The 24504-nt window shown below is 38.7% G+C and overlaps 1 protein-coding gene across 5 annotated transcripts in view; it reads left to right on the forward strand.

The window, feature by feature from the left end:
• Positions 1 to 4674: 4674 nt before the first annotated feature.
• The window catches only part of LOC131682810 (polypeptide N-acetylgalactosaminyltransferase 2-like), a 278322-nt gene continuing 258492 nt past the window's right edge, over positions 4675 to 24504 (forward strand). For 2 of the 5 annotated variants that reach the window (XM_058964571.1, XM_058964570.1), the window contains exons 1-2: positions 4803 to 4987; positions 5046 to 5088. The gene's annotated coding sequence lies outside the window, so the exon portion shown is untranslated. Of the gene's footprint in view, positions 4694 to 4785; positions 4988 to 5045; positions 5089 to 24504 lie in introns of those variants that run through there. The other 3 variants (XR_009304157.1, XR_009304158.1, XR_009304156.1) reach the window with 3 other exon arrangements.

Here is a 24504-nt window from a genome sequence, read left to right on the forward strand (position 1 = left end):
TAGACCACCCAATGTCCCAGTTGGTTTGCCAGTATATGGCAAATTTCGATTTCCCCTATATGTCCTTTATTTACATCTTTATAAAAACAATAAATATCCCAATTTAGACACTTTCTTTTATTTCTCATTTCTAGAAGCTCCCTGTCCTACCTTGTAGACCCGACCAGTGACAGAGTGCCACTATGCGACCGCCATCGTCCTTACCACTACACCTGCATAAAAGGAAACTGAAGCGAAAGCGACTCGAGGTCTGATGAGTTTTGAAGAATTCCCCGTGAGTCCGAAGAATATCATCCTCCAACCCGGTACAGGACGTCCTACTGGACTGAGGTGGTAATTTGTTAATTTGTATCGCTGATCTTCCGTTTGCCCGAAAGTTGCAAGTTTTGCTCTTCTTTTCCTGTCATCATACACGCCTTCTCTCCTCTGTCCTTGATACAACTGCTGCTACACCGATGCTGGAAATAAGCCCCCATCCGAATATCTTGACCAAGCGTAAGTCCCTGTTAAAATATCAATTTGTATTCTGTATTCCTAGTTTTAAGATAGCTGTAATTTTTATTCTTCATCAAAACTATTGGCCTCCATCTTGTGAATAAAATTGTATCACTAGCAGGGATTGTAATTCTCTCTCACTCACGCGAGACGTAGCTTATCCGATGTCCAACTTTTCCGAGATAAGATGAGTCGCAAAATTCTCCGTCTCCACAAATAGTGTGAGAATGATTTTCCGGATAAAATTTATTTGACTTTTTCCTTCTCACCGGAGAAGGTGATAAAATTTTAATTTCGTGGAAATCAATAAAAACTTCAAAAAATACACTTAATTACAAAGAAAAGCGGCAAAGAAGTATGATAGACTTGTTTTATCGTGTTTTGGAATAACGACAGCAAAGCAGGGAACGCAAAAAGGATACCGTGATAGACTCATTCACTCATTCTCGGGCTGTTTTATTTATCCGGAGAAATAACACGTTGTATTTATCCGGAGAAGTTGTGTGAGTGCCAATAACTTTTCGTGTGAAAATGTAAGTTTTTATTGTCGCAGTAGCAAACTATCCGGGCACATTTACTCATATGAGCGATAAATGCAATGCCTGATCACTAGTTTTAAGGTAGCTGTGAAATTTTCCATAAAAACTTGTTTCCCCTTTTGTATACCAAACTATATTGTTAGTTTTAAGATAACTGTAAAATATTTCGTAAAAAACTATGACTCCCCCTCAAACTGGATTCCTTGTTCTTAAATTTTTCATAAAAAAAATCTTTTGCCCCCACTCTTGTATATCGATTTATATTTCTCTTCCGAAGATAGCTGTAGAATTTTCCTCTCAATACCGTAAAATGGGGGAACATAGATCACTTTTTCAAATGGTTTTCGAATAACTATCTTCAATTCAAATAATTGTAACAGTTTGCATTTTTAAAACAAGTACTGGTACCCATAGATTGAAAATGTTCAAATTATTCGGTATTTTATTTCGTTTTAATATGAAAATAAAATTACATTGTTGTCAATTTTCATTCTTCGCTTTCGGGGTAACTTTGATCAGCAAAATATGCGTATCGAAATGAGAGATAACGCCCGAAATGCTGTGTAAATTGCATATCTGTAGGCAATTTCAAGGCCCGATATTGTGACGTCTCGAAAGAAAACGAAATTACCTAGAATGATGCAGTTGACTTTTATCGAACTTTTTCTGGAAAATAGTCGAAGTTAAGAAGAAAAATCTGAGATTTTTAAAATGGATTATTGAACTAAAATATTTACGGTTTCTAAAAAAGTGATAAGTTCAGTTGAAGTTGATTGATTTCATTAATATTCAAGGAATTGTTTGAACGGATTGAAACGATGCATGGGAGTTGTATAATTTTCAATTTGAATTTGTTTTAATAAAAGGTACATTAAATGACGAAATGAACGTTTTGGATAGACGCTGAACATGTTTAGAGTATTGTTTGTTTTTTTGTTTCGATAATTTTATTGCAGGTAATCATATTGTCGTACGTTACTGAAAAAAAATCTCATTCGATCTATCTTACCCCGATGATCAAAGATACCCCGTTTTACGGTACAAAAAAAAATATCTGAACATTGTAACCTCTTAGTTTTAAGTATTTAAAATGTAAAAACAAGCGAATTTGGCACTGCCAAGCTAACGCATTTGTGCCTATCAAATAAACGAACTGAATAAAAAAAAACGCTCACGACATTCCGTGGAATATTTCAGTTCTGCCAGCCGTTTAGTCCTCGACACGAAGAAACATCTAGCTTGAGGACTCGTATTTCTAGTTGTCTCTTACGATATGGGAGCAGTAGCCAATAGATCAATTTTTGGCTGAACCTGAGATACTTAAACCCGCCGAATGCCACACGGCTTCTAGGCTGGTTTTGTCCGGAGAAAGATATTATTAACGATCTAGTGGACCACAGTCACATTGAGCCAAATTAAGCGTGTTTACCATCTTTGCTGCCCTTAGGCGAAGGTAACCGACTAGTTCCACAAATAAAAGACTAGATTTTGAATATACCATAAAATATTAGATCGTCACGAACCCCAAAAAAGAAATGGAAACTTTTTATTCTCCATACTTATATTCCGGAGACATTTTAGTTTTGAAGTGTCACCAAAAATTCAATGTTCAACAAAATTAAATTTTTTCGCAGATTTGAGAAAATATGCTTTAATGTGCTACCAAACATAAAAAAACTGTTTTGATCCACCTAGTGGTGTAATTGTGTCTTTCTCATATATCCAAACTATGATGCAATAGCTGGTTATGCTCAATACAATTGAGGGCATGTCTCTTGCATTTTAATTACACTTTGCACATGTATACAAGCGCGCGATTGCCACGAACCTAATGAGCAACATGTCGACGCTGACAAACTTTAAGCAAAAAATAATATTTAATTAGCTTAATCAGCATGAGCTCAATATTGTCTTCATGGTAACATATTTTGAAATGCTGGGTGGGTAGTTATTAGTGTGAGTGGGAGGGTGCGTCAGTTATCACCTAACTTATTTTGGTATGCGGGGTGGAGGAAGAAAATGCGGGTGGTCTGAGGAGGGGCGTAGATGGAACCGGCTGGTGTAAGGGGAAGGGGGTACGATAGGTGGTGCAACTCCCAACCACCCTCCATTTGAAACAAAGTTAGCACAAATTAGTTCCGTCATCACCGAAGAACCGAAGTGACTTTAGTTCTGGAATATGCCCGGAACTCGTCACTTCCGGAAGTATGGATAGTGGACAATATATTTTAAAGCAAGTTTTCTAAAAATCGGTCAAGAATTTGCTGAGAAATAGGTGTAATACTAATTTAGGAAATTGACAATTTCGCCGGGGACATCAAGAATCGTCATAAGTGACCAATGTTGCCAAGGCTACATTGATTGGTCATTAGTGATCTAGACCCGCGAATTTAAGCAATGTTGCATCCATGCATTGAAACATGTGGACATAATGGTGATGCTAGTTTATATGAGAATTCGCTGTGTGTTTCTTCAACCCGTAATTCCGGAATCGGAAGTCCGATCAACTAAAATTTAATAGCAGCTTCTTGGTTGATTATACCGTTCATTTGAAACTATATTTGTAGAAATCGATTCAGCCATCGCTGAGAAAATTGAGTGATATTATTTGAAACACACATACTCACACATTACATTTTTTTATGCTCAAGGTGTTTTTGAATATTTTTCTGCTCCCTTAAAAAACACACAGACAGACATGTTGCAAACTCGGCGAACTGAATCGATTGCTATATAATACTCGGCCTTCGAGACAAGTAAAGTCAAATTTTTGAGTGATTGCAAAGCTTTTCTTTATATGAGAAGGAAAAACAGAATTCAACCAAAAATTTAAATTTTGTTGAGATTTCTGCCGGTTGTCGCACACTGTGCGACGCCAATTAGTACAGAAGTTCAGATTCTGTCGAGATCATGCCGACATTGAAACACTTCGGCTCGAAAGCCAATGCACTTTGCCTCTCTTTCTAAGGAAAAAATCGCCTAAAACTTTTTTGTGCAGGACACAATACCTACAACTTAAGTAAAGCTAAAAAATATTTTCGGTTGTGCGGAAAAAGTGAAGCGTCGGCGGAGCGATTCATTGTTCGTTTTTAGAGATAATCACTTTGAACGTTAAGCCACATTTTTCGAGAGTGGTGGGGCTCAGGAAATTCGATTGTGGAATGAACCATGTATAATACGTAGTACGTAATATCATCATTTAAGGAAAATCAGTGGAAACTTGGTTTAAAATGATTTTTAGGTTGAAACTAATTTAAAATTACAACAAGTTGGAATTTTCGGGGTGGGGGGATGGAAAAATCCGGACCCCCAAGTCTTCATCCCGGATCCGCTTGTGCTATACCTCAATTGTTTAAAACAACACCACCACTGCGACATGTGATGGTTTCTGCAATCTACCTCCGTGCCATTGAGGTGGATAGGATGTGGGTTTTCTAACTGGTATTACACATCGCTTTAGGGGGGTAAATATGAAACATGTGTATTTGCTTAGTCCGATATAAAGAATAATAAAATTATATCAAAAGACTGGTCATTAAAGCCACCATAAGTAAAACGTCAAACTGACAAATTCCTTTTAGGATTGTGCGAATACATTTAACTGGTAGTTTCTGTCATCATAACATTCGTGAAAGATGTCAGCAGAATTAAAAAAGCACGTAAAATTTAATTTACATTGAATAGTTTGCTAGACCGCTCGTAATAAATACTTCATTAGAAAATATACCAACCATTCAATTCGTTCTTACAGCTGTCTGATAGTCCTGGCACTGAACAGCTATCGATTATTTGCTACGCAAGCGCGCAACTAATAGTACTGGACATCGTTCTGTAGCAGACCGAAATGCAGTGAGACCTTGTTTTGAAATCTCATCGCGGACAGCGCATTGTTTTGGAGATTCAGTTAAAATGTAGTTAACATATAAAAGTATAAACATATAAGCAGAAGAAAAGTAAATCGAATTAACTCGAGCAAATATTTGAATTTTTATAAAGTATCATTATTTTCAGATTCTGCTCTTCTGATGGTCGTCGTGTAAATTTGGTAGTAAAGGTAAGTAAATAAATGCGAATTTATCGATTATAATACTGTCGTATTAAACGTGTAAATTACGAACATTAGAAAGTGTCAATGTTCATAGAAAATGAATCGCTTAATTATCATAATGTTGTGTTTAAAGCATCAGTGCTTGATACCTACAAGTCGCCAAGTTTATTTCATCTACTAATTTAAAAAATATGAGATAAATTCTACAGTGACCTTTTGTTATGCTTAACCTATTCGTGTTGAATAATCCGAACACGCGTATAGGGTATTAATAAAGAGTAATAAACTATAACTAGAAATCAAGACTAACATTTCAGGACTCGAAATAAATTGACTCCCCAGATTTGTAGGGGGTTTATAATTTGTTATGTATTTTCTTCATTTTCCTGATGAAAACAGAAGAATTGAATTTGACAACACAATACAGACCGCATTCTTATCAATCTCTATTACACTTTTCTCGAACGGGAAAACTACGATTATCCAGGTTTTCATTAACGCAAATTTTGAAATTTACGCGGTTTTCATTTACGCGGTTTTTGAAATTTACGCGGTTTTCATTTACGCGGATTTTGGAATTTACGCGGTATCCATCAACGAGGTTCCCTTTAACGCGGATTCTTAAATTTAAGTGGTCTTCATTTACGCGGATTTTGAAATTTACGCGGTTTTCATTTACGCGGATTTTGAAATTTACGCGGTTTTTATTTACGCGGCCTGTATCTCCCGCGTAAAAAAAACCTGAGTGTATTGACATCGAATTATGATTTAATTCAAAGGATTTGATAAAAAATAAGAGTTGTGTGCAGGACACGACCACGGTGACATAAAAATGTGGCTTTTTTCAAGAGCGTGCTATATAATGAAATTTCGACCCATATCAGGGCTGGAGACTACCCAAGCAGAACAAAACAACTGCGGAATACTAAATTCAGGTATTTCATACCATCGACTGAATAACACATTATGGTTTTAATAAGCTCTACATAAGAGGTAAATTATCAAAAATAGTAATATTATAGGCAGGTATTGAAGAATGTTTCTTCAATGTTTGTTCTCAAAACTTTTACAGAATTAATAAAATTACCCATTAGATACTATACTTTTACATACAGAATTCCAGGAGAATGTCAACTATGTGAACACGTTATGATTGAACAGAGTTTTTGTTCAACTATATTTTTACTAAAGTTTGCTGAAATAGATACTATGGGTTCACTTCATCCTTTCAAATTCGTTGAGATTTGATCCTCTTCGCCATGATTAATGCACACCACTGATCATAACAAAATTCATAACATAACAACTGAGGTAATTATTGCCAGAAAATGACAAAACTAAATTGCCGAAAAGAATGTTTCATCGTACAGAAACTTAACTGTAATTGTTTACTACAGTGTACAGTGGCGAGCAAAACTGGAAACAAAATTCAAAAATTTATATAAGATTATACTAGCTTTTTTATTTCACCACACTTTAAAGACATTTTTATTTTCTTTTATCGTCTATATAATGGCAGATATGAAGATTGAAAAAAATCGCCTTTTATTCCATTCTGCTAGTAAAATAAACTTAATAATCCGTTTAAGGTCCATTTATCCGCTTTTGCTCGATTTTTATCAATGGAACTCTACTAGTATCCTAGCATTTGGTCCAAAGTCCTTTATTTTTGTCTTTCTCAATAGAAAGGTATTGCAATTGCTCTGAAAACCGACTTTCCAACGGAGGCCCGGAGGGCCGAGTGACATATACCATTCGGTTCAGTTCGTCGAGTTCGGCAAATGTCTGTGCGTGTGTATGTATGTGTGTATGTATGTATGTGTGTGTATGTGCGTCTGTGTGTGTATGTGACCAAAAATGTCACTCATTTTTCTCAGAGATGGCTGAACCGATTTTGACAAACTTAGTCTGAAATGAATCTCATCATAAACGGTTCCGGAAGTGCCCGGGAAAAGCGGCCATCTTTCAAAATTAACGAACTTACATCAATTTCCCGGAAATGGTTGGGCCGATTTTTGCAAACTTAGCCCCAAATGATAGCTATATTATCCCCACAGATGTCTATAAAATTTCGCACGGATCTCTTATATGGTTCCGGAAATATACACTGAACCGTCCGGTCACATATGAAATTCCCATATAATCCGGAACTCAAAATTTTTTTTCAAGGGGGGGACCCCATGAAATTTCAGAAATCGAATTCGTATTTTTGATGCCAAACATCTTTAAAATACATGAAACGTCGAGATTTTGCTATCTCGAAAATTTTTTTTTTTTATGAAAATCGCCTTGTTGGGACTTAACCGATTTCGCTCCTTTTTGCCTTTCTCATATAAAGAAAGGCTATGCAATCACTGTAAAAATCGACTTTTTAATCGGGGCCCGGAGGGCCGAGTGTCATACGCCATTCGATTCAGTTCGTCAAGATCGGCTAATGTCTGTGTGTGACATATACCATTCGGTTCAGTTCGTCGAGTTCGGCAAATGTCTGTGCGTGTGTATGTATGTGTGTATGTATGTATGTGTGTGTATGTGCGTCTGTGTGTGTGTATGTGACCAAAAATGTCACTCATTTTTCTCAGAGATGGCTGAACCGATTTTGACAAACTTAGTCTGAAATGAATCTCATCATAAACGGTTCCGGAAGTGCCCGGGAAAAGCGGCCATCTTTCAAAATTAACGAACTTGCATCAATTTCCCGGAAATGGTTGGGCCGATTTTCGCAAACTTAGCCCCAAATGATAGCTATATTATCCCCACAGGTGTCTATAAAATTTCGCACGGATCTCTTATATGGTTCCGGAAATATATTATATTCCCATATAATCCGGAACTCAAATTTTTTTTTCAAATTTAATTTTTAATTTAACCGATTTCGCTCCTTTTTGCCTTTCTCATATAAAGAAAGGCTATGCAATCACTGTAAAAATCGACTTTTTAATCGGGGCCCGGAGGGCCGAGTGTCATACGCCATTCGATTCAGTTCGTCGAGATCGGCTAATGTCTGTGTGTGTATGTATATGTGTGTGTGTCATTTAAACTCACACAATTTTCTCAGAGATGGCTGAACCGATTTTCGCAAACTTAGTTTCATCTGAAAGGTATAACGCTCCCATAAGCTGCTATTGAATTTTTAGTTGATCCGACTTCCGGTTCCGGAGTTACGGGTTGAAGAGTGAAGAGTCACAGCAAATTCCTATATAAACTGGTACCACCATGATGTTAAAATGATGTAAAACATATTAAAATTGATGTAACATTACTCTAGTTTGCGGGTCTGGACCACTAGTGATCAATTAAAGCAGCTTTGACCACATTGGCCACCTATGACGGTTTACGACGCCCCCGGGGAACCCGCCAAGTTCCTAAGCTAATATCACACCCATTCCCCAACGTATTCTCTACCGATTTTTACAAACTTGATTTCAAATGAAAGATACAGTAATACCATGGACTGCTGCTGAATTTTATTCGGTTCTGACTCTTGCTTCCGGAGTTACCATATAAATCGGTACAATCGTAATACCTCAGAGGCTAAAACTATTGAAATGGTTACCAAATTACTTCTAATCGCAGATCTAGATCACTGATTGCCAATCAAACATTCTTTGAATATATTGTCCACTATCGACGATTCCGGAAGTCCGTAATTCCGGGCATATTCCCCAATTAAAGTCACATCGGTTCTTCGGTGATGACTGAACCGATTTTCTCAAACCAAGTCTCAAATAGAAGGCAAAATATGCAGTTGAGTATAGGGTCGCCGCCCCTCCCCTCCCGCCTTGCCCTTACACTTCCCTCCTTCATCACTCCCCTCCCCTTGGACCACCCTCACACCCGCATTTCCTTCATCCACCCCGGGTACCGAAATAAGATGAAGGATTTCTGACGCATCCTCCACTCCCACTCTACTAACCCCCCATTCTCTCCACTTTCAAACCCATTCCACCAACATTTCAAAATATAATCACATGAAAATAACATTGAACTCATGATGATTAAGCTAATTAAATATTATTCTTTTGCCTTTCTCATATAGAAAGGTTATGCAATTGTTGCAAAAACCGACATTCTAACCAAGGACCGGAGGGCCGAGTCTCATAACATTCGACTCAGTTCGCCGAGATCGCAAAATATCTGTGTGTATGTATGTGTGTATGTATTTGTGTATGTATGTATGTATGTATGTATGTATGTATGTATGTATGTATGTATGTATGTATGTATGTATGTATGTATGTATGTATGTATGTATGTATGTATGTATGTATGTGTGTATGTATGTATATAGGTATGTATGTATGTATGTATGTGTGTGTATGTGCAGATTTGTTAACAAAATGTCCACATCGGTTTCTCGGAGATGGCTGAACCGATTTTTACAAACTAAAATTCAGATGAAAGGTATAATATTCCCATAGGTTGCTATTGAATTTCATTTTCAACCGACATCTTGTTCCGGATTGCGAGTTGAAGAGTATGGTTACAAAACAAAATTTGTTGATTTGTCCACATCGGTTTCTCGGAATTTTGTGAACCGATTTTGACAAACTTGATTTTAAATGAAAGGTCCATCAGCTGCTGTTGAATTTTGTGTGGATCCGAGTTCTGGTTCCTGAATTACGAGGTGATACGTACGATCACGCAGCAAATCCCGATTCTAACGAATTCTGCGATGAATGTAAAAAGGTGATTTTTTTTTTCCAAATTATAAACACAACTGTTGAATTTGTAGATCTAGGTCACCAACAGTCATTCAGTCTCTTTGGCCACACTGGCCACCATCGACGGATCAGGAGGCATCCAAATTCAGAATATCAGTTATATTGGTTTCTCGAAAATGGCTAGACTGATTTGATCAACTTAGTCTCAAATGAAAGGTGTTGCGTCCCCGGAAACTGATATTAAATTCCATCTCCATCCGTCTTCCGGCTCCGGAGTTACGGGTTGTGGAGTGCGATCACATAGAAAACTCCGATTCAAACCGATACCGCGATGAATGCAAAAAGGTGCTCTTATATATACTTACCAAGTGTAATAAGAATGAAAGACATTTCCATAATGTTATATTGTACGAACCAGCTATTAAATAATAGTTTGGAGAAATGAGAAAGGCACAATTGCACCTCTAGGTAGATTAAAACAGGTTTTTTATTACATTTTTAGACGATGTGGGAGGCTCTCGACCAATGTTTCGATTATATGGATTGGAATTCTGCACCATTCCTCTTCAACTCTGAACCGCAGCTCGTTTATATTCTTGGGGGGGGGGGGGGGGTAGGAGTGAGTCATATTGTGAATGGTCAATATAATACATTGAGTTTTTGTTCTTGTACTCAAGCTTTGACTATTTTGGCCATGTGTTTTGGATCACCATCTTTCTGGAAAATGATCTCGTGGATTCCGAGTAGGCTTTGGCGAGAGATGGATGTAATTTTTCACTTGTCGCGTTTTTGCAAGAGTAAAAATTTCTGTTGAACAAATACAAAATAGTTATGGAAATGGTTCATAAAGCTGAACTAGCCAGTGAATAATTGCATCGATACATTAATCAGGAAGCCTGTACCTGAACCTTGAAGATCCTTCGATGTCCTATCAATGATAGTAAGGGTTTCTTCTGCCTACTTGCCAAGAGAGGAGGAAAGAAGGCTTTTCCGGATTCGTTTGTAGTTCAAGAGGATTGGTCCAACTTTTGAGTCCGGTGGCCGGCCCAGGGCCTCCGCTGGAGAGCTCCAGCGCAACCGCGGTGAAGGCGCTTTGCAGCTGTTACATCGTCTTCAAATCTTTATTGGCGCGAAGCATTCAGTAGCACTCGAGTACGGCACAATAACGGAAGCATTTATGATGACAGTGGCGCTACCCAAGTAGCAATTGCAACTTGTTGAAAGTTTTAACTGTTGCACAACTGCTAAACAATATTTTTTATTGTTGGATATATTTGAAAAGAATTTCCACGGGTTTTTAAACTGATTGTGCAAATATGTAACTATAGAGCTGGCCAATAGTGTTAAGTATGCAAACATCAATAACAGTTGTGAAACTAATCAGAAACTTTGCTAACTTGCACAAACAGTCTAACAAGTTGCAAATGCCTCTTTGTTTGCCATTCCACCCTAAAACAGAACTGTCCAACTACCCAGTGCTCGACAAATGGCACAGCTATTGTTTTCATTATTTTGCTGCAATTAGGAACATGTTGCACAACATACAAACAAAGTGCGCTTTTTCTATAACATATTTGTTACCAAGAGAGTTACAGATACTGTACAGTAACAAAGCGTGCTACTTGGGTATCGGAGTTTACGCCAGCTTCTTTCAGCTGAAACAGATGTGTCAGCTCTGGCGTTCCATCGCTGGAAGTGGCTCCGTCCGAAGCTCTCTGATTCGCAGTCGCTTTGACATAGGACTTTTTGGGACCCCAGATTTATTGTTGGATGAAAACATTGTAGCGGTTACTGCTGCTGTAAAGTAGTAAGAACGACATGTCCGACGGTCGATAGGTTGCCAAGACTATTTTGTCTCGATGGATACAATGGGATCATGTTGGCGACATTGGAAATAAAACGATGTTCTATTACAATCTATTTATTTATTTATTTATTTATTTCAAGGCGTCAATCAGATGTAGACCGGTTTCTTATAATAATTATTAAACTAACTTAACACTAGTTAAAATTTTGGTTTACTTTAAACTGCTGCTTAAGTTTTGTTTTCGACATAGTGAAGTCAATGCTTTCGCAATGTTTGTTGTAAATATTCATCATTTGGTTTAAAGGGCCAAACTTGGCATAATTAGTGCGATGGCGAATTGTACAAAAGATGCTGCGGTTACGTAGTTGTCGAGAAGGAGCATAAAAATTTAGTTTCGATAAAAGTTCGATTGAATCAATACGATGTGATACAATGTCGCTTACAAATATTACCATAGAAAATTCACGACGATCTTTCAAGGTTTGAATGTCAATTAGCATGCACCGTGCTTCATAAGATGGCAAATGTAGTCCAGTCCAACCTAGTTTACGAAGAGCGAACATCAAAAACTGCTTTTGTACTGATTCTATCCGGTTTGCATGCGTTGCTGAAAAAGGCGACCAAACTATACTACAATATTCTAGTGTTGAACGCACATAGGCTACATATAATGTTTTTATTGTGTAGGGATCTTGGAAATTATAGCTGAAGCGTTTAATAAAACCTAGTGTGCTGTTTGCTTTGTTAATTATTGTGTTATAATGATCTTTGAATGTTATTTTGGAATCTATAATAACTCCTAGGTCTTTTATTCTGTCACACTTTTCTACTTGTTGATTTCCCAATAAGATTCTATTGTTCTGTATATTATTCTTTCTACTCAATGTTATGGAATTACATTTTTTTACATTCAGTTTCAGCAGGCTTTTATTACACCATGTATAAAATATATTTACTTCGTTTTGAAATGTCTGAAAGTCTTCACCATTTCTTATTTCTAGAAATAGTTTCATATCATCAGCATATATAAGAACTTTTACATTTTTTAGAATGAAGGAAATGTCGTTAACAAATAAAATAAAGAATAGCGGGCCCAAATGAGACCCTTGAGGGACTCCTGATGTAACTTGAATTGGGATTGATTTTATCCCTTTAAATCTAACAGCTTGTTCACGATTTGTAAGATATGATTGTACCCATGTGAGAAGTCCTGGCTCAAACCCCATTTTTTCTAATTTAAAAAGTAGCATGGGTATGTCGATGCGATCAAATGCTTTGCTAAAATCTGTATAAAGAGCTTCAACGTGGTTTCCGTTATCCATTGCTGTTAATGTGTAGTTAAAGAATTCGAGTAGATTTGTACTTGTAGAACGCCCTTTGAAAAAACCATGTTGCACATGGGTAATTCTGTTCTTGATTTGGTGGAATAAATTTTCATTAACAATCGCCTCGAAAATCTTGGGAATGCACGAGATGATACCTATTCCACGATAGTTACGCACATCGGATTTTTTACCATTTTTAAAAAATTGGAACTAGGAAAGAGCTTTTCCATGTTTTAGGAAAACAACCTGATTCTAGAGACATATTAAAAAGCCAAAATAAAGGAGCGGTTAGTTCTATTGACAAAGTTTTTAAAAACACCGGAGGAACGGTGTCCAGGGCTTTTAGAGCTATCCAAGTTTTTTAAGGCATCCATGATTGTATGTACTTTTATCTGTTTAATGTTAATATCTCTTGAAAGTTCTGGGAGGAATGAAAAGTATTCACGCTCTCGATCCTTCTCTGAAAATGTAGTGTAAACTTCCTGGAAGAATGTTGCAAAAAGATTGCAGATTTCCTCTGAGTTATCGCCTACCTTTCCATCAAGATGCATTTCTGTTGGGAAATAATCCGATTTTATTTTAGTTTTTACGTAATTAAAGAAGTTTTTTGGGCAAGTTTTTATATTGCGTTCTGTTCTTGCATTGTACTCTTCAAACGCTATATCAATGGCAAGGTTCAATTGATCGCATAGATTTAAATAGTTTGTTAAGTTATCTTCGCTGTTGTATTTTTTGTAGATTTTGTGTGATTTTTAAAATTTTTGATTTCTCTATTAAACCAGATGGGATGTTTTGAGTTATAGTGACGCCTTCTTCTTTTCAATGGTATATCTTCGTGAATGACTTCAAATAATATTTTGTAGAAGATGTCTACGGCAGCTTCAACATTTTCTTCATTTCTTAAAATCATTTGCCAGTTTATTGCATTAATGTTTTGCCTCAAGCTTTCATAGTTAGCGGACTCGTAATCAAATACCTCCTCAAATTCACTATCACCAGGTCTGTCGTTAACATGCAAGAATATAGAAAACTCAATGGCTGTATGATAAGCTTCATTCTTCCATAAGGGAGTAAGTGATTCCGTTACACAGAAGTCTTCGTCTATATTCGTCATTAATAAATAATTAATAATAAATTATAATAAATAATTAATCTAAATAGCAATGTCGCTGATTTCTTATGTGATTTATTTGATTAAGTCCTAAACTGGCAGATTTATCGCAAATGAACTGCAAACAGTGGCGTAGTAGCGGGGGAGGGTTTTGGGGACGAAACCCCCCCCCCCCCCCCGAAATATTTTGGAGAAATTTGAAAAAAATGAATATGTTGAACAAAAAAATGCCTAATATTTTAAATGAAATTCTCAAAGTTTCATTTGCAAAAGTTATCCTGTGAAAATATTTCCTTGTAGTGAAAATTGGCTGCAGACTCAACACCTTCCTTTCGGCACGTTATGGAGGCTAGCTCAACCGCCGAGGACTATAACGGGTAGATCGCGGCGAAGCGAGGAGCTAGGAGCTTAATGGTTCACGAAACGGATATCGGTATCGAGAGAAATTTCGCCACATTCTGTAGTCCTTGACTGACGGCGAACACTGGACTGGAGAGTGTGAGAGAAGTATCCCCATAGAGACCACCAGGCGATTCGCTACCGCATTGGCCAATGGAACCCTGCTGCAGCACGAAGAAAGACGGGCGGCAAGCTAAAGTGGAAGACGAACGCCTTTAACGAAAACCTCTTTGTTGAGTTACTTCGGCGAACAACGGAATCAAGTACGTTGATACGGCTGCCGGCTAACAAGAAGGATTGTGACGGCTTGTGACGTTACAATGTCACGAAAACTAGGGCCATGTAGTAGACGGCGTGCAGCTTACTGGTTAAATGAGTAACTCAGTACGCTAAACGCTGCTTGTCTTAGAGACAGAAGGCGGGCTCAGAGCGCAAGATCGGAGAATGAGAGAGGAGCGCATCTAGAAGGTAGGGACTCTTTAAAACGGGAGATCAAGCTTAGCAAGCCAAGTGCCATAAGTATCTGTGCTGAGAAATAAACGTCAATCCCTGGGGGACGCGTACTGAGTCGTCATGACGAAGACGAGGGTTCGTCGACACCAGTTGAAACATGCCCGGGTAAGCTAAAGATAATCGTTGAGGGTCTCTTCCCGAATCACGATACAAATACCTGGTCACCAACACCGTACGGCGAAGAAGAAGGAGGTAACACAGTCGAGTGGCAAGTGACTAACGACGAGCTCAAAGACACGTCGATGTGACTAAAATCAAAGAAAACCCCCGGTCCGGATGGAATGCCAACCGTGGCGGAAGTCACCGGGCCATTCAGCCTCGAATAGACCAATGCGCAGCGTGGCATAAAAGAATGTGGCATCCTGAAGAGCTACTTCCGGAGTAGAGCACTGCTATCCCAGACGAACAAAAGGGCAGAAGGCGATGCGAGTCGCAGCGGGCGTTACTCAGGGCTCCATTCTCTGTCCAACACTTTGTAATGGGATGCACTGATAATATAAATTCGTGAATATAATGAATCATGTAATGCACGAATTCATGCGTCGTTTTCTGCAACGAAGTATTTTCGTGCCCTGTAAATAGTAAGTTTCGTTCATTTTATGAATAAGATTGGCCGTATGGTGAACGAAAGCTTTCGTTAATTTTACACATTTAATGTATGTACACTGCACGAATGTTATCGTTGATAACGACATTATTTTTCGTGAATGAAATGAAATGTTTTTTTTATTTTAATGAACGTTTGTGTATATTACGAACGATTTCGTTGGTCGCCCGAAATTTTTTCGTTTATCTTAGAAAAGTTTTCGTATTTATTAGCCTCTTATTGTTCTTTTGGGATCGATGTTTGACAAAATCGTTTTTTTTTATTTAAAAAAATCGATGTGGCCAAATCGATTTTATTGTGGTACGAAGAAATGGCCGCTTGATGAACGAAAGTTTTCGTAAATTTTACTTATTTAGTTTACATTGCACGAAAGTTATCGACATTATTTTTCGTGAAAGAAACGAAATGTTTCGTTTATTTTAATAAACGTTTATGTATATTACAAACGATTTCGTTGGTCGCATTCGATCTTTTAGGATCGATGTTTGACAGCACCGATATTGCTCCGGCAGAGAAAAACTCAAAATTGTTCATACAAAATCAACGAGCAGTTCGCGACGGCTCAATCGATTCTGTACTGCTCCAGATTCCGAATCAACTGGAAGCGAAAGAGGTTCAAGAAATCTTCCTGCAACTGGCGGACACGGATACGACTACTAAATAGTCAGAGAACAACAATTATCTGACGAATAGCAACAATGGCTCCATATTGCTCTTTTGACGTGGACGGTTTGATGAATGGTGCTCGTAAATATTATAAAGATATTCGTATATAACAGTGAACGACTCGTTTGCTGAATGAAGCTGTTTCATAATAAGCCAACGAAAGTCATTTCGTAGTTTTCACGAAAAACTCGTAATACAAAATAAAAGAGTTTCGATGGAACTACGAACGGTTCATCATATGTACGAAAAATTCGTATATTTTATGAAAGTTGTTTGTACGAAATTAATTCCTAGCGATTTACGAATATATTCTATTAGTGTGGGGTCTTAACACTGCGGCTGCCCAGGAAAGTGAAAATCGTTGGTTTCGTGGACGATGTGTCAATAACGGTGAGACACTTGAAGAAATGGAGGTGTCGGTGACGGAGACAATAGATGCGATCGAGAGCTGGATGAACGGGTCAGGCTGCAAATAGCTCACTACAAGACGGATTTGTTGTAGGACAGCTACTGCAAAGCGGTTCAGCGGATACAGATCACCATCGAAGGGCATGTGAATGCATCGAAGCGTGCACTGAAGCAATTGGGAGTGATAATCGACGACTGATTGAGCTTAAACAACCACGTTGATTACACATGCGAAATGTTGGGTCTTTATCTAGTGTTTCGTCATCGATACTGCGATATGGGGCTCCTGCTTGGGGTGCGGCGCTGAAAACCAAGTGAAACCGCGAAAAGCTGAACAGGACTCTTCGACTGCTGGTCGTACGAGTTGCGATTGCGTACCGGAGGCAGTATGCCTTGACGCCGAGATGATTCCCATCTGCATTACCCTGACGGAGGATATCAAGTGCTACAATCAATGAAACGTCAGAAACGCGAAGAAGATGATGATAATCGATTCGATGGTGACGTAGAAGCAGGAATGGGATAATACGGAGAAAGGTAAGTGGACCAACCGGCTCATCCAATCCTGTCGACGTGGGTCAATAGAAAGCACGGAGAGATAACCTTCCACCTGAAACAGCTCCTACCGAGCCACAGATGCTTAAGGAGTATCTTCATCGGTGTGGGTACGCAACGTCAACACTGTGCCGGGAATGTGAGAACGTCGAGGAGACACCGGAGCGTCTTTGAATGTCCGAGGTTTGAAGTCTTTGAATGTCCGAGCAGAGTCTTTGAATGTCCGAGGTTTGAAGGGACGTGCAGGGAGCTACTTAAAACGGGAGGACCGGATATCAACCCGGATAATGTAGCCTACAGAATTACAAGTGACGTAGGGACGTGGAACGCAGTAAACAGAGATATGATGTAGATCAGTGATTCTCAACCTGGGGTCCGCGGGCCCCTAGGGGGCCGCGAAGTCATTGCTGGGAGTCCGCGAAGAGAAATATATTTTCCGAGTGCATATTGAAATTTCAAATCTTGTTTCCTAACAAATTGAAAATAACATATTGATAGCATACAAAATTTATGTTTATCTGTGGGGGTCCACAGCAACCCAGTGTGATATCTAAGGGGTCCGTGGTAAGAAAAAGGTTGAGAACCGCTGATGTAGATCGACACCGTCTTACAGCGGAATGGACATCGAACAACGGTTTCGGGAGAGCAATCACCGCCAGGGAACTCTCCGCAGGTATAAGTTAGATCCACCGCCGAGGACTAGTCGAATAGACTGCAACAGAGCAGCGAGTATGAGTCGTCCAAACGCCAGCGAACCGGACGTCACGCTCCATGCGGATTCGCCCGACCGACCACGGCACCCCACCGGTTGTTCCGATAGAAAAATAGCGAAAACCAAAGAAGAATCGATATTGGGAAAACTTTTTTCGCCAGGGAACTCTCCGTTAGCGTAAGCTAGATTCACCGCTGGGGACTAGACTGAGTAGACAGCGACGAGATACCACTAGTCGCGGGTCATCGGCGCACCAGTACATCAGATACCCTGCTTCACCAGAATCGCCGAACTGACATCGGCATCTAGCTGATTAGCTCGATCTCGGGAGAACTTCTCTCGCCGGGGAATTCTGTCGGAGTAGGTCAGGTCCATCGTCGGGGACTAGACCGAGTTGTTCGCGAACAAGTCGAGGACTGAATGGACCATCAAGGAAGTAGTGCTAAATGGCCCAAGAAGAGAACTAAATGGCTTAAAGGAGTTGCGGTGCTAAATGGCACCGGTTACGGAGTCAAAGGGATCAAGAAGTTGTGGTACTGAAACCAAATAAGAATCGGTATCGGGAGAACTTCTTTCGTCTGGGACCTCTCCGTCAGCTTACAGTCAGATTCATCGCCGGGAACGAGACCGCGTGGACCGCGACGATACACCACCAGCCGCGCCGGGGATCCAGCAAACCGGATGCCCTACTCTACCGGAATCGCCGAACTGACCGCAGCACCTGGCTGGTTGGCTCGAACTTCTCTCGCCGAGGAATTTTTCGTCGGAGTAGGCTAGATCTAGCGTCGAAAACTAGACCGAGTAGTTCGCGAACCAGTCGGAAGCTCAACGAGGAAGTGGTACTGAATGGCACAAGGGAACTGAAGGGCTCAGTGAATTAGACAGTCTGAAGTTTGCCGCCCAGATTGTCCTCGTAGAGGAAGAGCATTTATTCTATACCAACAGCTAGCTTTCCTACCTTGACTACCCAAACCCGTTCCCTGAGTTGTTGGTTTTTGAACATTTTTTTCTCCTGCTCAGAATATTTTTGAACATTTTTTTCAAATATATAAAAAAAATTCATATCCCCCCCCCGAAAAATTTTCCTACTACGCCACTGACTGCAAAGTTTCATTTTCCCCTACAACAGGAAGTAGGATGCTCTCATTATCAGCATCTGGTATGAAATCAATACCGCGTTGATTGAAATCGCCATATATGTGAACTTTTACGTGCGGGGAAAGACTATTAATAATGCATTCAGCAGCATGATAAAACTTTTCGTAAGTCGTTTTTCGAGCAAAATTTGGAGGAAAATACACCGAAGCGAAAACGTGAGTTTCGTCTTTAACATGTACTTTCACCCACACATGCTCGAATTCTTTTGATTTTATAGTTTTGATAACTTCTGCATTTAGTTTTGCTGAAATCGCAATCAATGACTTCTTACCAGATACATGACAATCACGGTCATCCCTAAATACATTGTAATTGCTCCCGAAAACTTCTTCACTTCTCACTGTTTCGTCCCAACTAGTCTCAGTTGCTAAAATTACGGAATAATGACAACCTAATATTTTGTTTTGAATCACATTCATCTTAGCTGCACTTTTCATGCGGTTAAAGTTTTGGCAATAGACCAAGATTTCTGTTCTTGACTGAGATTCTCTTGGAGAAGTGTTAGTTTTATGGGAATTAATTAGACCTAGCTCTACCTCTTCTAAATCTTGAATCGCAATATGATTTGTCAATTCATTATTATCTTGCTCTAATGAGCGCGTCGATAGCGGCAAAAACACTGACAGGCGCCAATTCCGGAGGGGTACATAGGTGTGGCAGCAGCTGTTCGATGTAAGGTGCTAGGTTGGTCGGTAGGGCACGGGTTTAAAACATCGCCTCTCTGGAATGCAATGGTAGGTCTGAACGAAGTTGAAGGTGGCCTCGAAAAACGTTTCTTTGCCTCAGCCAGTAGCTCTCTATCCAACGGAAGATTGTCGATGTCGCGGCGTTTGTTATCGTGGTACGCAAATCTGCTGTGGTTGTAATTACATCCGTTATTTTTGTCGAAAATTGTGTGGTGCTTGTAACCGTGATTCTTGCGACGCTTAGTATTATTATTACTGTTACGGGTGGTGTCAAGTGCATTAGCGGGCCTCTGTTGATTCCGTTTCTTCTTTATTCTTGCTTTCTCCGCCGCTTTTTGTTGATTAAGACGACGCAATTTACGTGCGTCGTATTCGGACCAATCAGCCTTCCATACCTTAGAGTTGCCAAGGAAACGCCAGCCTGAGTTACTGGCTGCCTCGACGGACATCTCAGCCTCTAAACTAGGGGAGGAATCTGTTGCGGGTGAAGCAGCAGTCTTTTGTTCCAGTGAGTTTACTGCACTAGAAATTTGCTTTAACTCATCGATAATATCATCCGTGAATATTGGGTTTACATAACTCATATTCTGAGCCGAACAGTTGTTAGCCATGTCAGTTATCACGCTGCTGACCTTTTCAATTTCTGAACAAATTTGTTTCAACTCGCGTGTCATATCGGTGGTCAGTTCATTGACATAGGCTGCGATGTTGTTTTTCGTAGCTTTCATCGATATGTCGAATAATGATGTTAAGTGATTTTTTGTGGCAACGACATCAGTTTTGTTGGAAGCAGCCAGCTCATTCCACAACTTCGAGGTTTTGGCTATGTGTGCAACCGCGTTATTATGATTAGCTGCAGTTGTTTTAATTTCGCCTTTCAACTCGTTTAAGAGCATTTCGATACATTCAAATCCATCTCGGACATTGAAGTTGCTAAATGTGGATGTGAGTTTGTGATTCGACTCCATAACTAGCTTGTTGAGGTTGATGGCTTCTTGTTGTTGTCTGTACAGTTTATCGAAATTTAACTCCATCACGAGACGCTTCTGGCACACGTAGCATATTGGCAGCATGTATGTTAGTATTCTTTGCTCATGGTTCCTCTGAGCACCAACGCATGCAGCGTGGAATTTTTTCCCGCATGATCCATGGCAGTACCACACATGTTTGTCGTCACTCACTGTACAATTATTAATCGCGCACGGCATGTTTTACTTACGCAGCAATGATAAATGAAAACAATACAAATTAAAACACGCACGGTTAAACTTTAAACGGCGCAAATGGAAACGCGACCGAACTGTAACGACGACTTGAATGCAATCGGATTGGGGGACTCAGCATTACTTAACCGGTGAGTTCGTTCTAATTACACTAGTTTACAAACAAAAATAAGCTGCGAGAAGAAGTGTTTTCTAGGCTAACTTTGGGTTGCTGAGCACGAAAACAGTGTTCATTGTTTTTTCAGAGAAGCGATTTGGAGATGTTTTGAAAAACATTTTTTCGTCTTTTTGTTGTTGGTCTAAATCCAGTGAGAAATGTGTAATGTGTGTCGACCACAAGTATATATTTTCAGACTTACATGCGGCTAAAGTCAAAATAAAAAAAATAATTTCAAAAAATCACGAAAATTATTCTTATAAAACTTTGGTCGCTTGAAACATCAATAAATTTATATTTGGTTTACACATATTGCATAGAGCGAGTAAAGGCGCTTTAACCTAGGCTTAATGAGCCAGGGCAAGGTGTAAATACCTGTGTCCCATCCCAAAGGACCAAAGGAGTGACATTAACCTTCTTAGCCAAGTCACTCCCAACGATTTATCATATCCCCTTTAAACTGAAACGGTCGGTACGGTTGTCCTCGTTCGAGATTCAAAAGGATTCGCTTATTTGATTATTCATTAAATGAATTACATTTAATTACTGTATAATTTGGAATCATCTTTAAAACAAACTCTGCACAGTAGGCCTGGCCGTTTTAATATTTGCGACATATTACATATAATATGCTTCAAATGTTAATATTGACCAGAAAAACACTAATGTGTAACTGCAGTGTTTTCCAGGATGCTTTTCAGTACTGGCTGTGTAAGGGTTAGAATAGAATAGAATAGAACCATCTTTCTGGAAAATGGTCTCGTATTCGAGATATGCACATTCTTCGACAAAGTCAGGTGAACTATTTTGCAATATGTTTAGGTAATCTTCTCTTTTTATAATCCCCTCTATTCGCACTAAGGGTCCAACATGCCACCATGTAAAGCAACCCCACACCATCAAACTCCCTTCTCCATGTTTTACGGTTTGCTTCACTTGGTGTTTGAAGACTTTCATTCGGCAGATGCCAAAAATATTCCTTACCATCCGATAACTCGCTTCCAGTCGACCTCGATCTAGCTTTTATTATCCTTGCAGAATTTCAATCGTGCTTTTAGGGGAATTATGGTTACAACCGACACCTTAAGCTTAACACTTTTTCTGGGTTGCCACAAAACCAATAAAATTATAATTTCTACGCAGAATTCTTCTTTAGAAAAATTTTAACAAGGCTTAATTTTGTCAGTGCTTCAAAAAATGAATTTCATTAAAAATTATTGGTTGAAAAACTTGGAAAACAAAGTGACTTTTTGTAGACACTACGGGTAAAATGGACATCCCATATGGGTAAGATCGACACCCCTTTTAATTTATTTTCTCTCCACTTTTTTATTAAAAATATGATATATGCGTGACTAATAAAGTGTGAGTATGTGTGATGCAAACATGTGCTTTTTGTAGCTTCATCATGTAGTGAGGGGAAGAGAGTTCGAAAGCGTATTGCTATAAACAAGAGTATTTTATGCTATAGGATAATTTTTTGATAAGGGTATTTCCAAATAATCCTTACGCACATCGTTGCAACCTTCAGTGTCATTTTATTTCGTAAGAGAAGATTTGCAAGCGTTCTACATTCTGCTAATCGGATTAATTCACTTATAAGTGACACACACTTCTTAGTAAAACTACCTTTTTCAGACTTGATTTTTCGGGCTCTAATCATCAACGATCTACTGGGGTATGCAAAAGATCATTGTCTCATTATGATAAAGTTCGTCTATGACAAACCAAGAGAACACTAGAACTTCGATTTGATGAGCTTTTTGCAGAAAGAGCTAAAGCTTCGATAGAATATGATAAGCAAAAATTCCGATTTTTATTTTTAAAGAGACTAATAAGAAATAAACACAAAAGTATTTCTGTGTATTTCTGCTATTACTATAGTGTGCTAATAGTGTAATTGAAGTATCACAAATATCCTCAGCCTTTTGTAGTGAATCGCATGTAAACACAGCCATCTTAACATCGTGTCGGTTTTACCCTAACCAAAGGGTGTCGGTTTTACCCCAACAGCACCCATTTTTTTTAAGGGCAATTAAAAATATTGAATTTCTCAAACTCGTCTTCAATGCACCCAGTTGATCGAAGGAAAAGCCGATAATAATAGGTACTGAAAAATGTGGTGATTTGAAATGCTTTTGTTCTGTTAAAACCTTAAAATCTACCAACCAAATTTTACATCCAGACGAGTATGAACGCTGCTGTCGTATTTTTTGCTTATTTTTTGATATTCGGCGAACTAACGCAAATCCAATTTGTCTTCAAATGCTCTACATAATCGTATTAAAAATAAAGTGTCATTATAAAATGAACAAACATTTGTTTTCTAGGGAAAGTTGTGGGGTGTCGGTTTTACCCACAATGTCGGTTTTTTCCCACAATTCCCTTACATTTTTATCCGGTTCTCGTGGTAAAGAGAAACAGGTCTGTCTTTGTCGTGAGACATGTTGGTAGACTCGAACGATTCGTAATAACTCTGCCTAAGCTCGACCCCTACCAGCAGAAGACAAAAGATTAGTTCGTAAGTTTTTAAGCCTGTGTCTAATGACTTCGAGTTTTCCAATCTGTATATTTCACATCCTTGCTATTAATTTCCTTAACTTTCCGTACTTAGTAATCTGTGGCTAATTGAGTATCATTGCATACTAGTAGAAATAAAAAAAAATTAAAAAAAGATTCATTGTAATATTACATCCATTTGCGACCTACAAATTTGTTCTAAGACAAACGTTTACCAAGCTAGCAAACGTTCGTGCGGATAAGCCCTTTTCATAAAAGAACCACAATCATATGTTCTAGATCTTTTGATATTTTTCTCATATTCCCCTACGTGTAATGTTATCGATTCGAATACACAAAGATTTCTGAGAGATTTTTCCAAACACTTTTTAAAATGATTGTTTCTTGAGAAAAGATTGTAAACAAGTACAAAACAACAAAAAGTTCAGATAATAATGGCAATAGTTGAAATTGATGGTAACCGAAAATGACTTTTGAAAAGGAGCAAAAGTGGATACATGGTAACATAGGGATGCAAAGATTTTCAGTAACAGTATAGGGCGACCAAAGCTATACATTACCTTTCAAAAGTCGGGGAACACACTCAGTTTAATAATTAGTGTAATAGTATCTTAATACGGAATAGTAGTTTGCATATATTATCAAAAATACAAAATATTTAAAACATATATCCAGTTTTGCTCGCCACTGTAAGTAGCAACCATGCATCCCACATTCGACGTTCCTCGACCATAGCAACATACAGATTTCAAATAATTGATCGGATTTTCGGGGAATTCGCATAAAATAAAGGTGGGAAATATGAGCGACTAAAAATAAAAGTCGCAAGGGCAGAATATGCTTCTTATAACCCGTTTCAAATATACTAGAATTTAAAAATCGGGAATAAACTTCAAGCATAAAAATCGGAC

Source organism: Topomyia yanbarensis, chromosome 2, assembly GCF_030247195.1.
Source record: "Topomyia yanbarensis strain Yona2022 chromosome 2, ASM3024719v1, whole genome shotgun sequence".
Taxonomy (NCBI): Eukaryota; Metazoa; Arthropoda; class Insecta; order Diptera; family Culicidae; genus Topomyia; species Topomyia yanbarensis.